The 18,968-nt window shown below is 33.1% G+C and overlaps 1 non-coding gene across 1 annotated transcript; it reads left to right on the top strand.

Moving 5' to 3' along the window:
- The first annotated feature begins 16,744 nt into the window (after positions 1-16,744).
- LOC112654259 (U6 spliceosomal RNA) lies at positions 16,745-16,848 on the top strand. The gene has a single exon (XR_003132907.1). It is a non-coding gene; the product is annotated as a U6 spliceosomal RNA (small nuclear RNA).
- The last annotated feature ends 2,120 nt before the right edge of the window (positions 16,849-18,968 follow it).

Genomic DNA, 18,968 nt, shown 5'->3' with positions numbered 1-18,968 from the left:
TAAATTTCTTTCTGTACATTTCTTTGTGTACAGTATTACACATTAATCAGTATTATAATAAATAAATGTTTTGATCAAATGTAAATATGTTGTAATATAAAATATTTTTCTTCTTTCAGTCATTTTGAATTGTACAGCTAGTCACAATCACCCCGCCAAAAAGGAAATTGTTTGCAATACAAATTTATCTCTGAGTAAATTTGTTGCACTGAAAAAAAAGGAAATATATATATATACACATATACATACACACACTTACAATAGACATGTTCAAAATAGCTCACAATAGCAGGGCTCTAAATAAGCAATGTAAATTTTTTTCTATCAAAAAAACAAGATTATGTGAAATATTGGAATTTTATTTCCAGGTCTAGTATTTGAAGATAGTTAACTACACTTACAGTGTCAACTGCCTCTTGTTGGCCATATGATTTTATTGGCTCTGTGGAATAACAGCAAGAATTTACTATTGCTCCTTTCTTTTATGACACATGTAGAAAAAAAATGACACATTTACTCAAGACCAACCAGAATCATTTTAACCTATCAAAATTGATGGGAGACCTTCACTGCCAAAGTCACTGCTAGGTTTTCACAATTCATTGCAGACAATCTGCTACTCCCATTATGATAAAGGCGAGGAGATTCATAATCAGGGGAGAAAGCTAGATTAATACTTGTAATTATCATTGAATTATTTAGCCTACTATAGGATTATTATTATTAGTGTCATTTGACAATTTTCTCTCATTTTATTAAACACAACTGTAAGTAATTACACTACCTAATATCTCTCTGTACTGGCTGACTAGTTAGCAAACATTCGTGAAAATATCCATTAGCCACACATATAAAATGCTGTATTATGGTGCTGTTGATTCAGTACATGCCACTACCTGATTCTTTAGCTCTTTGAAGATTTGCATATCAATTAATTATATGTTTCTTGAATTCTCTCCATACAATTTGAAAATTTATTATAGAGTCCATGAGCATTATTAGTTTTGCCATATTAACCAGCAATAATACTGATTTTCACAACAAAACCAGAAACATAAACATAAATTTGGATCATTTTCTGTTAGTCTGTCCAAACTCTATCTTATTCCTTAGGTTAATATACATAATATATAACATATAATATAAATTAATATGTCTTGGAATAAACAATAAATTAGATGTCACCTGTACACTTGGCTTAGTATTATCAGAAGGACTATAGAACTCATTTCTTACATTGTGACATGGTCTCACACAGATCTATGTTTTTGTGATCTTAGCATTTTTTAAAATAATAAGTAAGTTAATTTAATCATGATTAAAAAATAAAAATAAATATTTCTACTTTTTGCTTTTGCCCCCTCCATTTGGAGCTTATTCATAGACTTCTGATAATTCAAAAGTCCCTTTATTTATGGGAATCCAGACAGAAATAGCTGTAAGAGACCATACAAAAGTCAATATAAGGTCATTAATCAAAGTCTTTTGGCTCCATTTTTACTGACTGCAAAGAATAGTATGGGATTTGAGGACGGTTAGTTTATTTGGAAGATTATTCAAGGTAGAAGAAGTGAGAGAATGGGAGAGTAAGACAGATAAGAAGCAAATCTGTCATAAAGGTATATTGTTGATTTAATTGCTATGGACAGATGATGAAGGCTTACTTTCATTGGAGGCTCCTGACAAATTTCCCAAAGTCGTCCTCATGAAAACCTGAAGGCTGATAATGTTGTCTATGGCCATCCTCAGAGCCATCCTCTCCTACACTTTTGGGCAGGGCTTAGGTTCAGCCTGAGGAACCTTATGTGGGTTGTGATGGAGAAATTCTAGGATGAGAGATAGAACATGAGGTGCCATCAGTGTTAAGTAAGTGTAATTTCCCATGGAACTATCCATCACAGGTGTGGCTAAGGTCAGGGTTTGGGACTTGACATCAGAGGTATTTGAGGCAGTATTATTTTAGGTTAATCACTATATCTGCAATTTCCACAAACTTCAAGAGATGAAACATTGATTACAAATCTATAAATATAATAATAAATCTATTGTATTCAAATATTTTACAGAAAATGTACAAACAAAGGCATCAGTTGATTTAACATTTAAGTCTTAGAAAATGTTGAACTGAAAGAATTTGGTCATTTAATAAAGCGTAAGAAGTAGAATTTAAGTTTAGGTAGGAACCAGAGTAGAACTCAAGATGGATTTGAGACTCAGTGAAGAAATTACGAGTACACCTGAATATCTTACAGCATTGCTAAAGAATCTGTGATTTTATGCAGGAATCTTAAACTTTCTCTAAGAAGCTATTAGATCTAATTATATAATTGCAGTAAAGGATGGGGAATGCAAAGTACAAACCCATAAAGACAGAGATATAGAGTATAAGAGAAAAGAATAGTAGACAAGGAATCAATGCATTTGAGGAAAATGGAAGTTGAACTACACAATGATTCTTGATTTTTTTAGTAGAGAAAAAACAAAACTTTAGCTTACAAGAAGGAAATAAACATAAAACAAATCATGATGTATAGAGAATCCTGGACAAGGCAGTAATGTTGAATGGAGGAGCAGGGATAGCATAGCAGATAACTTGGAGTGGAAGGAGTCAGGAGATGATTGCTTGATAAATGTTATATAGTGCACTTTAATGCACAGAATTCTCTTCCTTAACTTATATGGAGAAGAGACTGTCCTTTCTCTTCCCTTTCAGAGGACCAGAGGTATACTCTTCCAGACTGATCACCTAAAAAGCTCAGGATTCAGTTGCTCAAGTACAGCTGAGAGGACATAATTCAATTGGAATTTACATTTTGCGAGATGCCTGAGTGGCTTAGTGGTTGAGCACCTGCCTTTGGCTCAGGGCATGATCCTGGAGTCCCAGGATGCAGTCCCACATCGGCCCCCTGCATGGAGCCTGCTTCTCCCTCTGCCTGTGTCTCTGCCTCTCTCTTTCTCTCTCTCTCCGCCTCTCATGAATAAACAAAAAAAAAATTTTTTTAAAAGAATTTACATTTTGCTGCATGTGATGTAGAGTGACCACAGTGGTTTAGCCGTATTTTCTCATTTAACAAGAACACTACACTACAGAGTGTTCCTTGTATTGGTTCAGAGTCTTAAGAAAGTCAAGTAAAACATCTTAGTGATTTTCATGGCCTTTTATTCATGGTTGCAAAAATGGCTGCTGTAGTTCTCACTGGTAAGCCCACATTTCTGGCAGAAAAATAGAAATAAAAGACAATGGTACCTTTTATGACTGTTGCTTCTTCATGTACTACAGTCTAACCACAAAGGAGACAGGAAAGTATTTGATGTTGTTTTAAGCTTGCCTATTGCCAATCCCCCAATGCATTCTTATATTAAAGAAAAAAGGAGATGGATATTGGCTTGGCAACTGTCAACATCTGCCAGTCTGTCTTTGGATAGACAGTATCTCTACACTCTCTTCTTCCCAGTAAAAGAACATATTCAAAATCTCAAGTTATTGCACCAAGATAAAATTACAGTGATTTTTGTTCCTTCCATATGGACAGAATACCCCTCCTTATGATATCAAGACCTATAAAATAGGAGATAATTTACCTGCTACTGATACAACCAGAAATAACTAAAAGTGACAGGAAAAAAAAATGCAGTATTATTTAGAGAGGAGAATATCAGGAATAACCTATCAATTGTTGATTTATGATAATTTTCAAAATGTGCTGGTGAAGAATATAAAAAACTCTTTGCTCATTAACCAGACAACATGGAAGACCTAGCTCAGACTGCTGAGGGAGTCTTGAATGCCACAGTTAAGGTACATGTATTCTTTGGGTTGACCCTGTTTACAAAGACTCATTACTATTAGGGAGTGCTTGGGGCATCGGAGTACTTTAAGAATTTACTTAGTGGGTCAGTATTTAATTGGGTTAAAGGAGATTGTAATTTTTACAAAAATTAGTACAATTCTTATTCTTTTTTGTTAATTTTCATATGCTAACAAAGTCAAAGATCTTGTTTGCTAGATAGTACTAACAGTACTGTCTTAAATTCTAACCGCCTCATATTCTATCCATGCTGGTTTAATGCAATTCAAAAAAATAAAAAAAATAAAAAAGCAGCTACGGTGGGAAAGTAAAACCAGGCTTTTTTTATTTATTGTACTTTTTATTTTTTTAAGTAGTTTATTTATTTATTTGAGAAAGAGAAAGAAAGAGAGACACAGAATACCAGCGGGGGTAGGGACGGAGGGAGAGGGAGAAGCAGACTCCTTGCTGAGCAGGGAGCCTGTTGCGGGGCTGGATCCCAGGAACATGAGAGACCCAGGTCTCCTGAAAGGAGACACTTAACTGACTAGTAACCTAGGCACCCCAACCAGGCTTTCTTAATATTCTAATTTCCTTTCTCTGGGAAATAATACAAAATATGTCTGGGAAAGTACTAGGGAATCAACTTTAATCTGAGATGCAAAAATTTAATTGACTTTTGTAAAGGTACAGGGATCCAAATGATGGGGATCCAGCCAGATTAGGTTGTGGGCCTTAAACAGAGAGGGTTCCTCTCTGTAACATTTACTTTCTTCCATGTCTGCTAATTCCAGCCCAAGTTCATTGACCTCTTTTTAGATAGTGTAAAACATGGCAAAGAATACCAAACATGTGCCCAATACACTACATTTATCCTGTCATTTCTACCAAAAATAGTAGTGTGTTAGCAAGGCTGCTCTGGTGAATAAACTTGGTAATGGACACAACGCTCCCCCTTAGTTATGCTACGGTGCATTTTGCTCTCCAAGAAATTAAATACATGATTGTGATGCAATTATAAAATACTTGTGTCAGGAATTTTTATTCAAAAATTAATTAATAAGAGAATTAGATATTAAAATTAGTTCACATGATAATTTGAGATGTAGAATTTATAATTTCTGATAAAATAATTCACTTGCATTATTTTTTAAAGATTTTACTTATTTATTTATTTGAAACACAGAGAGAGAGAGAGAGGCAGAGACATAGGCAGAGGGGGAAGCAGGCTCCATTCAGGGAGCCCAACGTGAGACTCGATCCTGGGACTCCAGGATCACACCCTGTGCCAAAGGCAGGTGGCTAAACCTCTGAGCCACCCGGGTGTCCCACTTGCATTCTTGTTAACAGGAATCTCGTGCATTACCATCAGTTTTCTACATTATGACTCCTTTCTCTACAGGTTGTAAATAACTTTGTCAGTAGCAACCTAATAAAGTTTAACTTCAATAGATTCAGATAATCCCCAGTTTCTGCTAGACAATGCTCAGGACTCCATTGAAAGGACACTTAAGAATTTCTTTTGCCCAAGGATTTGATTTTTTTTCTTTCATAGTCCTTACCTATTTTCCAAACGTAGCCCTTCTGCATATCCTTTGAATTTATAGGCAACCCTGTACCTGGTTGACTTGTTAATTCTGTGAATATCTCCCAAATTAATTTGTTAGAGTTGGTTCCTCTTGATGATGTCTAAGAACACTAATTAGTGAAGAAAACTTTTTAAAACATCTTCATAGCTATTATTATCTCTATATTATAAATAATTCAGCAGGGCAGTCTTCTAACAAAAAGACAGAAGAGCTGGCTACCAGTAGAAAAAGTACATTTGACTATGTCAATGAAAATGGTAAAGGGAATTGAGAAAATATGGCAAAGCATTTTTATCATGTGTTAAAGTTTAAGTATTATGGACATATTTACTTTTTTTTCTGACACTGTTAATGCTACATAATTAAATAAGATGCTTCCCATGAACTATGCATTCCTATAACTGAATTGCTTTTAACAATTAATTAAATTTTCATCCAAAAATTGTAAGTACCTTATATTGTAAGACCATGATCATCATTTTGCAGATGAGAAAACTGAAATTTAGAGAAGTATCTCACTTCAAATCCCACATACAATTTTTTTCTGGCATAGATAGGAAGATATACTATCACCTTTAAGAAAGATAATGAGATTACTGAAAATGATATTCTTTACTGTTTAGGGTTTTTAAAAATTTTGTCACAAATTTCAATTCTTTTAAATTATATACCTATTTTGTGTAAAGATAGAATATACTGAGAAGTAAAAAGAAAATGATATATCAGTGCTACCAACTAGTGGCTATAATATCATCACTTTATCTATGAACAGTGAAACAGCATGTATCATTGAGAAAAATAAAATAAAAATGCTAAAAGAAAATCTTGGGATTTTGATTCTTGATAATATTAATGGAAATTTGATATACTATTTCTAAATTAGATGAGAATGTATTTACAATATTTAAATTTATGACCTGTCTTATCAGCTTGCCATTAAGATTGGTTGTCTTCTTTGAATTTTTTAACAGGATATGGCCTGCTAGTGAACTACCTACATATTAAGGATTGTTCACTGGGATGCCTGGATGGCTCAGCAGTTAAGCATCTGCCTTTGGATCAGGTCCTGATCCTGGGATCCGTGATTGAGTTCCACATTGGGCTCCTTGTTGGGAGCCTGCTTCTGTCTCTGCCTCTCTTTGTGTGTCTCTCATGAGTAAATAAATGAAATCTTTAAAAAAAAAAAAAAAAGGGACTGTTCACTTAACATTTGGCTCTTGTGTTTTTTTTTTCCAGCTATTTAAATAAATTCCTCTAATTAGCCGTATGTTTTTTATGTTGCTAGCAGAAAAGTGTTGCACTACATGGAAGTAATCAGAGAATATGATCTAAAATTCTGCTTTCAGAAGGATATAACAGTAAGAATAATTTCTTCTCATTTGGTTAAAAGGATATTTAAACTTAATTCCACAACACATTTAAATACAATATTATTTGTAACTGTATCTAAGTGTTCAGTCTATGATGTCAATATCTTGGCTTAGGCTCTTATCAGCTCTGTTATTTATCAGAAGTTATTAATTCTTTTTAAGTTTCAATATATTCATCACTAAAATAGGAACAATGATAGTTTCTAAGAGAATTTTTGTAGGAAATAACAAACTCAAAGGACTACATATAATGCATATTTAAGGTCTCAATAAGTGATTATACTACAATTTTAAACCTGAGATTCTTAACAGTAGGAAACAGACTGAGGGTTGCTGAAGGGGAGGTAGATGAGGGGATGAGGCAACTGGGTGATGGACATTAAGGATGCCATGTGATGTACTGAGCACTGGATGTTATATGCCACAGATAAATCATTGAAATCTACATCTGAAACTAATGATACCCTATATGAGTAACTAATTTAGTGTAAAGAAAATAAGTTAATAAAAAAATCCACCATTTTATAAAACAATATTCCCAGCAGGCTATGTTGCTTTAAATTATTCACTTTGTAATGAGTTATTACTTTCGTCTAATCAAAACTTACATCACTGTTTATCCCTTTCCTGCTTTATCCCCTCCTAATAGCAGTAAAGGTTCATGTGGGTTCCCTCGAAGCCATGAGAATAAGCTTGCAATAGATCTGGTGTTTTTCACCAGCAATTTGACAACTTGGAGACAGGGAAGCCCATTGCTACAGGCTTTGTCTCTGTAAGTTGCAAATACATGGATGATTTTGAATGATCTTTCTCACAGTCTTGTTTCATGATAATAAATTTAGGGTGACTTATTGGAATGAATGTTATTATATTATCATAGTTTCAAGTACTTGGAATTGTAAAATAGATTACCAAATATGGCATTACTGACAATTTTCCTCATTTTGAAATGATAGTGTACTGAGCTGAGGAAGCAAAGCAGATTTGGGATTATGACCGTAATAATTTAAGAAGTCTTATGGGTATGATCAGACTGGGGTGCAGTAATTCTGGGCATTAAGAAAGGTAAATATCAATTGATTGAGATTCCAAGTACCCTGATTTCAGAGAGAAGTCAAGATAAATAAGGAACACGCGGAGATGTAGGAAGCCGAATATAAGTGATAATAGTGTGTGCCAGAGGGTGTTTGTATCTCAGTTTATCTTCTTAATTTACCACTGAGGTTGCTCCTGGTCCCATAGGAGAGGAAAATGGGAAAAAAATTATCAAAGCCCTAGATGAAAGATTAAGTATGTGTTGGACTTCATCTCTGGATTACACAAGAACCTGCATCCTACATCTTTCCCTAAAACAATCCTTATGATTTCAATGTAATTTGGTGTATGCATCTTTAGAAACAAACAAACAAACAAACAAACAAACAACAAACAGTACATTGCAAGGTCATCTGCTTTATTTTCTTATTTCTACAAATTCCCAAAACAAGTGAGTCAACTGTCTCCACATTTTAACACAGTGACAGTTGCAGAAGAATGGAGGAGTGATTAGAGTCATCAATACCTGTGATGTTAAGAAGTATGACAGGGCAGTGGCTATTTCCAGGAAACAAAAAACAGATCAGACAGCTTTGCAGGAAACGCAATAGAATAAGTGACTCATCCCAGAGGAGTTCTATAACATAGAGCTCTATCACATGTCTTCAACATCCAATGACCTACTCCATCCAAAGATAAGGATTTACAGCAAAGGTCCCGTTTGTGATTTCACTGGTAGAGTCTGCATCCTATATTTACTATTGTTTTAACTATGACTTGAAGCCTGTAGTTGTACTTGGGATATGTGAACTCTGTGAACATGTGCTCCTTTTAGATTGTATATTTCTTCTCTCTCACCCTTGTTTGTTTGCTTTAGTTTATTTGTTAGTGGTTTCAGTAAATGTCTATATCTAAAAAACTGCAAAGCCACTATTAAAAGAAGTCATTAGGGATCCCTGGGTGGCTCAGCGGTTTAGCTCCTGCCTTCAGTCCAGGGCATGATTCTGGAGTCCCCGGATCGAGTCCCACATCAGGCTGGAGCCTGGAACCTGCTTCTCCCTCTGCCTGTGTCTCTGCCTCTCTGTCTCTTATGAACAAATAAATAAAATCTTAAAAAGATAAAATAAAAATAAAAGAAGTCATTATTATATATAGCATGTACTTGTGCATTCTTCCTTTGAATCCAGCTTAGTTTTACCATGTCCTTCCTTATCAATTTGGGGAAAATATGCTATTATTTTTCTTTATAAAATCTCTCCTGTTAGGCTGCAATGATTGTCATCAGCACTGACTCCTCTGAAGGTTTGTCAAAAAGAGTTGAAAAATTGGAAAGGTGTGAATGAAGCTGTTTGCTGAATATAAAGAAAAGAGCATTGAAGTACAATTCACACTCTTACTTCCACTTCTAAGCCTTTAGATGTTTGACCTTTGAAAATTTTGCTTCTAGCAGAGATGCCTTATATAATTCTTACTTTAAGGAACAAGTTGCTTTTATCATTTTTTTATTACTCTACCATTCAGATATTTCCATTTAAATTAAATTTGATATCATTTAAAAAAATAATTGGAAGTGCAGCCAATGTTCAATTCCTGAGCAACAGTAATTCTAGAAGGTTTTGTACTATTAAACCTATAGGGTTTTTCTGCAGCTTTAACTCTTTGTTTCTATGATTTTCTCAGTAGTCACATGAATGACTGCTATAACAGGCATTGAAGATAAAGGACTGGACAGAAATAATCCTTGTTTTCATGAAGTTGAGAATCTAGCAAGGGAGTCAAACTACTCAATCATTTCATGACCATTTATTAAGCACCTGGTCTCAGGTGTGCTCAAACAAAAGCCCAGCCCAGAGGAACGTTTTTTATTTTATTTTATTATTTATTTATTTTATTTTATTTTATTTTATTTATTTATTATTTATTTTATTTTTTTATTATTTTTAAGATAGATTATTTATTTATTTATTTATTTATTTATTTATTTATTTATAATAGACATAGAGAGAGAGAGGCAGAGACACAGGCAGAAGGAGAAGCACGCTCCATGTTGGGATCCCGACATAGGACTCAATCCCAGGACCCCAGGATCACGCCCTGGGCCAAAGGTAGGCACTAAACCACTGAGCCACCCAGGGATCCCCTAGAGGAATCATTTTAATGGGAGAGATAGATAATGGGGAAGCCAACTAAACTAAATAAAACAACACAAACAAAGAAATCTTTACTGGTTTTTCTTTAACAGTGTTGCATATTTGAAATAAATAAGGCACATTTAAAAAAAAAGGGCAGTTATTGAGAAGAGATTTTTTAGCTGAGTGGCCCAAAAAAGCCACTCTAAAGATGTCTGAACATACTTCTGAATAACATCAGCTATGAAGTTGCATAAAGATCTCAGGGATGAGTGTTTATTCCATGGCACATAAAAAAAAAAAATTGAAAAAGCTCTAAAGTTACAATACAGGCTCTAAGTTTCTATAATAAGGTAAATTCTAACAAAGGACAAGGAGAAGTAACTAACCCAGGTTTGAAAGAAAAGAGACACTCCCTATGGAATGAATATTTAATTTAAGCTCTAAAGGATGAATAGGATTTAGTTACAGTCCCTAAATGCAAGAACTTCACTTTCCAAGGACAAATATATAAACAAATACATATGCAAAAGAAAAATTAACAAAAAGACAATAGAGCAAAATTCTGATGGTGCTGATATACATAGAGAATGAAAGATCATAAACAAGGTGCAGATAACAAGAGTGCAAGGGAATGTTGGTAAGAATAGTGGATAAGAGTAATCCCTGAACATGTCTTAAATGAAGTAATTCTTGTGTTGAGTTTTAAAGGGTCAATAGGAGTTTGCCTAAATAATTAGAGAAGGATGCCCCAACTTTAGGAGGTATAAAACCATAGAGGTGTGTAGGGGTGTGAAAAACTACTACAAATATTTTGATATTTGTTGCTGCTTCTAGTCATGGTGATCTAAAAACTCCTACTATGGACAACTAAAAATCCAGACAAAATATCTTTTAATGTTAAAAATATCAGAATGATTATAAAAATAAGTGAGGAATTACAGGACCAAGATATAGAACATAATGAGAACCTAGAGATATATGCCCTGAAGCCATTCTTGCTAGGAGAGCATTTGAAACTGCTGAAACACACTGAGCTGTGCTTTTAATAGATTCTTGACACTAGATAGGCAAAATTCAAAACCTAGCAGCAATCAAATTGGAGGACTTTGGTACAACCCAAATTTAAGTTAAGATCCCCAAAGCAGTAGGAGAAGCAGAAATAAAAGAGTATAGCCTACCTTGCCTTCTGTGTAAGCTGAGAAAGTCAAGCACTGAATTTGGAATTGAATTGTCTTGTAGTCTCAGGTACAAAAGAAAATCCTGTCAGGAGGACCACACCATTATGATAGCTCAAAATTATTCCCACCCAAAAAGAGTTTCAAATATAATGACTTGGATACAGCAAAATGTAGCAAACCACACAAGCAAAGAAGAAACCATTAGCAAGATATGATAGAAACAGTGGAATTAAGGTATTAAAATGATCAATATAGACTGTAAAATAGACTTGCTTACTCTGTTCAGAGAAAGGAGAGGTGCTGTAAATTGATAGAAACTGAAACTAAAAATGATGTTGAGGCAAAATTTTATAAACGGATCAAATGGCTACTCTAGAACTTAAAAGATGTGATGGTTAATTTAAGACAAAACAGGGTTGCCTTGGTAGCTCATACAGTTAAGTCTCTGACTCGATTTCAGCTCAGATTATGATCTCAGGGTTCTGAGATCGAGCCCTGCCTCAGGGTCCATACCCAGCACTGAGCCTGCTTGAGATGTTCTCTTTCTCTCTCTCTCTCTGCTCCTCCTCCACCCCACCTGTTCTCTCTTACAAATAACTAATAAATAAGACAAAACAGAACAAAAAGCAAACTATGAAAAATAAATACAAACTTTTTGAAACAAACAAACAAAAAGTTTGAAAATAAAATAGTGAAGACCTACAAAGCTAAACTTTCATTCAGAAAATATACGGATCTATTACAGTCTTAGAAAAATACATACAACACAATGCTAACATATCGAAAGATTTGAGCATGTACTTTACGTAAAGGATAATCCAAATGGCCCTTCATATATAAAAATTGCTCTTCTTTATTATGAATCTGGAATACATATTAAAAACTAGTATGACATACTGTTACACATTCATCCTGTTGGCCAACAGGAAAAATGTGGAAGATTGATAGTGTCCATATTTTGCCGGTAGGGATACATATTAATAAAAACGTTTTGGGTAAGTTGGGCAATACTTAGAAAACTTAGAGGTAAACAAATCTTTAGTCCATTTCTAGCAATATAGGATGAAATTAAATGAATTTTGGCACCAGGATATGCATATAGATGATTATAGTCATTTTGTTTATAACAGCAAATAAATTGTGGTATATTTATACAATGGTATATTACATAGCAGAGAATATTAACAAACTAGGAGGAGGGGGTAGGCTGTTACCCAAAAGAGGTCTTCTGTGGTGCTGGCTATGTTCTATTTTTCAAAATGTTTCAGTTAAATGAGCTTGCTTGCTTGCTTGCTTTTCTTTCTTTCTTTTCTTTCAAGATTTTATTTATTTACTCATGAGAGACACAGAGAAAGAGAAGCAGAGACACAGACAGAGGGAGAAGTAGGCTCCATGCAGGGAGCCTGATGTGGGGCTCGATTCCAGGACCCCAGGATCATGACCTGAGCCAAAGGCAGACGCTCAACTGCTGAACCACCCAGGCGTCCCTAAATGAGTTTTCAATTCAATACACATATTGTGCCCAGAAGCTATAAAGCTAGGCTAAGGCCAGCCTTCATAGGGCTTTCTATAGCCTGCCAAGTACTTTAAACATCCATTGTACCTAATGCCTCAGAGTTCAAATCTCCATTTGTTTCCTCAGTTCCCTAAAATTTATCTTAAGGTGACCTGACCTAGACTTTTGGTCACCTTTGTCTAAATATTTCTATTTTAACAAAGTCATTTTTAACACTTAGAGCCTGAAACTTAGAAAAATACTCTGGTAGTTATCACACTAGAGTGGAAAATATATAGTTACCCATTAACTAACGATACCCAGGTCTGCATTAGATACATGATATTTTTAATTCTTTGGAGCTTTTGGTTAAATGAATTCTCTAAGCTTCCTTTAAATGAAGCTTCAAGCCATCATCAAAGAACTAAATGAAAACAAGCCAAGTATTTACAGAGTAATAGAATGTGTAGTGGAAAGAGTACAATTCTGAAATCATAAAGCCTAAATTAGTGTTATGCATCTTTACTAGCCATGTAATCATGAACCAGTTATCTAAATGTGTTGGCCTCAGTTTTTTCACCCATGAAATGGTGATGATAATACTTACTATGCAGGGTTGTTGTGTGGATTTAATGAAGCATGGAGCATGAGAGTCTCATATTCCTGCTAAAATGATAGCTATTTTTATACTCATAGTAATTCTAATAATAGTAATTAAATTGTTCAAAATGATGATATTCATTTATATTATGAGGCACTGTGTTGACTATTCATAGACACATTTACCGAAATATATTTCATTTTAGCTTACCCCCTCTCAGGATGTGCATTCCATAATTCAATATGAATATCATTATGAATAATAATTACTATAATAAATATGCTTATTTTTCTTATATTATTTTTAGTGAAGTATCTGTTACTGTTGAAAATAAAGAAACTTAAACCAGTTTGTCTTGTTCCAAACTTCTATGGCACTTTCTTATGAAATTAGATTATAAAGTTGTATGAAATAAATTCATGCAGTTAATGCATTTATCTTTGAAAACTAGATGATCAATCTAGTATTTTTTAAAAAAAGATTTTAAATTTAAACTTTATAATCAGCTACTTTCAACCTGACTTATAGTTCACCCTCTATGCTTCATAAGTAATGCTTCATTGTCAACTAAGTAATAGTTTTGTTCACAGTATATATAACTAAAATGGATTTTATATTCTATTACTTCAATGTTAGCTGCAGTTTCTACTTCTGTATTTCCCTTTTGAAAAATAGATTAATTCTACTAAGTTTATTTCCAGCTTTATTGAGAAATAATTGTCATATTACATTGTGTAAATTTAAGAAATAATTGGCCTACATAACGTTGCATAAGTTTAACATTGTGTAAATTTGTACAATATGATAATATGATATACATCTATATTGCAAAATAATTAAAATAATGTTAATACATCTATCATCTCATATAGCTACCTTTTTTTTGTATACATGTGGTAAGAAGTTTTAAGATCTTACTCTCTTAACAACTTTCTTTTTTTTTTTTATCTTAACAAATTTCAAATATATCATACAGTACGGATACACTTTAGAGATATTGTGGGTTTGGTTCCAGACCACCTCAATAAAATGATTATCTCAATAAACTAAGTCAAATGATTTTTTCTTTTTGCTTTCTCAGTCCATATAAAAATTATATTTACTCTATACTGTAGTGTTCAATAGCATTATGTCTAAAATATATATATAATACCTTACATATGCATTGTACATATATACAAATGTATATACCTTACAACTAAAGAAGTACTTTATTGGTAAGAAATGATAAACATTATCTGTGATTTCCATGAGTCGTAATTACTGTACACAGACCACCACAACAAATATAGCAATAATGAAAAAGTTTGAAATACTGCAAGAATTATCAGCATGCGACAGAGACACAAAATGTGTAAATGCTGTTGGAAAAATGGTGACAGCAGACTTACTTGATGCAACTTTTAATTTGTAAAAATGCAGTACTATAAAGTACAATAAAGTGAAACACACTAAAACAATGTATGCCTCATTAACATATTGTTAACTATGAACCTCACACTGTACATTAGATCCTAGAACTTATTCATATTATAGTTGCAAGTTTGCACCCTTTGACCATCTTACTCCACCCCATTCCCACCCCTGTCAGTCACTAATCTACTCTGTTTCTATTCATTTGCATTTTTTTCAGATTCCATATATAAGTGAGATCATACACTATATGTCTTTCTTTGTCTGATTTATTTAACTTACCTGATGCCCTCAAGGTCCATCCATGTTGTTGCAAATGGCAGGATTTTTAATTTTTTTCATGGCTGAATAGTATTCCATCATATATATTTACTATCCTTATTTTCTTAATTCATCCATCAATGGACATTGAAGTTGTTTCCATGTCTTGGCTAGAGTTAATAATACTATAATGAACATAGTAGTGCAGAGATGTCTTTGATAGTGATTTCATTTCCACAGGATATATAACTAGAAGTAGGGTTACTGAATCATATGGTAATTTTATTTTTAGTAATTTGAATAATCTCCATACTGTTTTCCATGCAAATTTATATTTCCACCACAGCCCATGAGTTCCCCATTTCCTCAATCTTTACGAAACTTGTTATTTTTTCAATCTTTTTGATAGTATCTATTCTAACAGGCAGTGAGTAATATCTTGCTGTTTTTATTAAAGATTAAAAAAGTGATCCTGCTCTGATTTTGATGTTGAGCACCTTTTCATATACCTCTTTGTCATTTATATACCTACTTTGAAAAAAAGTGTCTATACAGGTTCTTTACTTTAAAAAAAAATTGATTATGTGTTTTTTTCCTGTTGAATTGTAAGAGTTCTTTATATATGTTGGTTATTAACCTTTTACCAGATAGAAGATTTGCACATACTTTCTCCCATTCTGTGGATGGTGTTTTCGTTCTCTTCATTTTTTTTTTTCACTATGCAGAAACTTTAGTTTGATGTAATCTCATTTATTTGTTTTTGCTTTTGTTAACTGTGCTTTTGGTCTAATATCCAAAAAACTATTGGCAAGACCAATATCAAGGAGATTTTACCCTTTGTTTTCTTCTAGAAATTTTACAGTTTCACATCTTGTATTTAAGTCCTTAATCTATGGGACGCCTGGGTGTCTCAGTGGTTGAGCATCTGCCTTTGGCTCAGGCTGTGATCCCAGGGTCCTGGGATGGAGTCCTGCATCAGGCTCCCTGCAGAGAGTCTGCTCCTCTCTCTTCCTGTGTCTCTGCCTCTCTTTGTCTTTCATGAATAAATAAATAAAATCTTATTAAAAAGTTCTTAATCAATTTCAAGTAATTTTTTTTAAGATTTTGTTTACTTACTCATGACAGACACACAGAGAGAGGCAGAGACATAGGCAGAGGGAGAAGCAGGCTCCCTGTGAGGAGCCTGATGCAGGACTCGATCCAGGACCCCAAGTCATGACCTCACAGCTCAACCACCGAGCCACCCAGGTGCCCCATCAAGTTAATTTTTATGAATGATGTAAGATAACAGATTAGTTTTATACTGTCATACATGAATATTTAGTTTTAAAGATCTTTTACTGAATAGATTATCTTTTCCTCATTGCATATATGCTGGCCCCTGTCAAATATTAGGTGACTATAGGAAAAGATTTATTCCTGGGCTCAATTATGTTCTACTTGTTTATTTGTCTGCTTTTATGACAGTACTATATTGTTTTGAGTATGAAAGCTTTGTAGTATAGTTTAAGTCAGGAAGTATAATGCCTCTACCACATTCTTTCTCAAAACTGCTTTATTTGGAGTCTTTTATAATCCCATACAAGTTTTAGGTTTTTTTGTTTATTTCCTTAAAAAATAACATTGAAATTTAGATAAGGTTTGAATTTACAGATGGCTTTGCGTAGTATGGACATTTTAACAGTGTTAATTCTTCTCATTAATAAATATGGAATATCTTTTATTTTTGTCTCAGTATTTTGGTAATGTCACAGTTTTGCGTGTTAGATCTTTCATCTCCTTAGTTAAATTTATTCCTAAGTATCTCATTAATTTTTATGCTTTTGTGAATTAGATTGTTTTCTTTATTTCTTTTTCAGATAGTTCATTTTCAGAGTGTTAAAATGCTTATGTCTTGCACTTGATACTAAAATTGGAATGATACAGAGATTAGCATGGCCCCTGCACAAGGATGATGTGCAAATTTGTGAAGCATTTCATGTAAAATAAGAACTCATATCTTTTGTGTATTGATTTTGTATTTTGCAACTTTACTAAATTTGCTTATTCTAATGATTTTTAGTAGAGTTTTTAGGAATTTTACCTGTAAGTTCATATCATCAATAAACAGAAAATTTTGCTTCTTCCTTTCTTATTTGGATGCCTTTTATTTCTTTTGTTTACCTGGTTTCTCTGGCTAGGACATCCAGTACTATGTAAAATGCGAGTGGAGTGGTGAAAGTCTTGTCCCTGATCCTAGAGGGGAAAACTTTCAACATTTTTCCATTGAGTATGATGTGAGCTATGTGCTTGCAATGTATGGCTTTTATTATGTTAAGGTGCATTCCTTCTGTACCCAGTTTGTTGTGTGTTTTATCATGAAAGGATGTTGAATTTTGTCAAATGCCTTTCTGCACATATTGAGATGATCATAATTTTTATCTGTCATTTTATTAATGTAATGTATCACATTTATAGATATGCCTATGTTCAACCATCCTTGAATCCCAGGAATTAATTCCACTCAATCATTGTATATAATATTTTAATATGCTGGTGAATTCAGTTTTGTAGTATTTTGTGGAGAATTTTTGCATTTTTATTGATCAGGGATATTCACCAGTAGTGTTTTGTTTTGCTTGTTTTTTTCTTGTAGTGTCCTTATCTGATTTGAGAATCAAGATAATACTGGCTTTGTAAGATGAACTTGGGAATGTTCAATCATCTTCAATTTGAGGGGAAGAATTTAAGAAGGATTGATATTATTTCTTTTTTAAATGTTTGGTAAAATGTACTGTGGAAACCATCCAGTTCTGGACTTTTATTTGTTGGAAGGTTTTTATTACTGATTCAATCTCCTTATTCATTATTTGTCTGTTCAGATTTTATATTTCATTATGATTCAGTCTTGATAGGTTGTATATGCCGATTTCCTTTGGGCTTTTTGATTCATTGGTATATAATTATTCATAATAGTCCCTTTTGCTCCTTTGTATTTCTGTGGTATCTGTTATAATGCCTCCTATCTCATTTCAGATTTTATAGAATCCTCTCTCTTTTTCTGCGTTAGCTTAGCTAAAATCTTGCCAATTTACCATTATCTTCATTCACCATTAAAAAAAAAACAAAAAACAAAAAAACCTCCTAGTTTTGTTTTCTCATTCTCTATTTATTTATGCTCTAATTTTTATTTTTTTCTTCCTTTTGCTAATTTTGGGTTTGCTTTGTCCTTTTCCTATTATTTGAGGTGTAATATTAGTTTATTTATTTAAAATTTTTCTTTCTGATATATATGTTTATGCTATAAACTTGACTTTTATAACTGCTTTGCTACTTCCCATAAGTTTTGGTATATTTTTAAAATTTTTATTTGTCTTAAGATATATTTTTTATTCCCATTTTGTCTTCTTTTTTTTAATTTGTTGGTTGTTTAAAAATGTATATATCTGTGTATTTGTGAATTTTCCAGATTTCCTTCTGTTACTGATTTCTAGTTTCATATCATTTTGTCTGAAAAAGATACTTGATATTTATTATTTCTATATTCTTGATTTTTTTAGACTCTTGTCTTATAGTCTAAAATGTGATCTATCCCAGAAAATGTTCCATGTGTGCTTGAGAAGAATGTTTATTGTGATCCTATTGGATGGAATGTTCTGTATATATCTGCTAGGTTCATTTAGCTTAGTGTTTAAATTCATTATTTCCTTATTGATTTTCTGTCTGGGTGCCATAAATAAGAGTGAGGTATTAACATTCCCAACTATTATTGTATTGCTGTTTATTTCTGTGCTTCAATGTTAGGTACATAAATATTTACAATAATTATATTGATGAATTGATGAAACTTTTCTTATTATATCTTGTGTCTTGTGACGATTTTTAGCTAAAGAAAACTATTTTGTCTGATGTAGTTATTGCTATTTTGTTTTCTTTTGTTATCATTTGCTTGGAATATCTTTTTTTAATATACATATTTTTAATGATGTTTGATTTGCTAACACATAGTATAACACCCCGTGCTCATTCCATCAAGTGCCCTCCTCAGTGCCTGGATTATCTTTTTCCATCACTTTACTCTCTGCTTATGTGTGTCCTTAAACCTAACATGATTCTTTTGTATGTAA

The sequence above is a fragment of the Canis lupus genome, chromosome 3, assembly GCF_003254725.2.
Source record: "Canis lupus dingo isolate Sandy chromosome 3, ASM325472v2, whole genome shotgun sequence".
In the NCBI taxonomy this organism is placed as follows: Eukaryota; Metazoa; Chordata; class Mammalia; order Carnivora; family Canidae; genus Canis; species Canis lupus.
The sequence above is the reverse complement of the archived record's forward strand: the minus strand, read 5'-3'. Positions and strand labels throughout refer to the sequence as shown.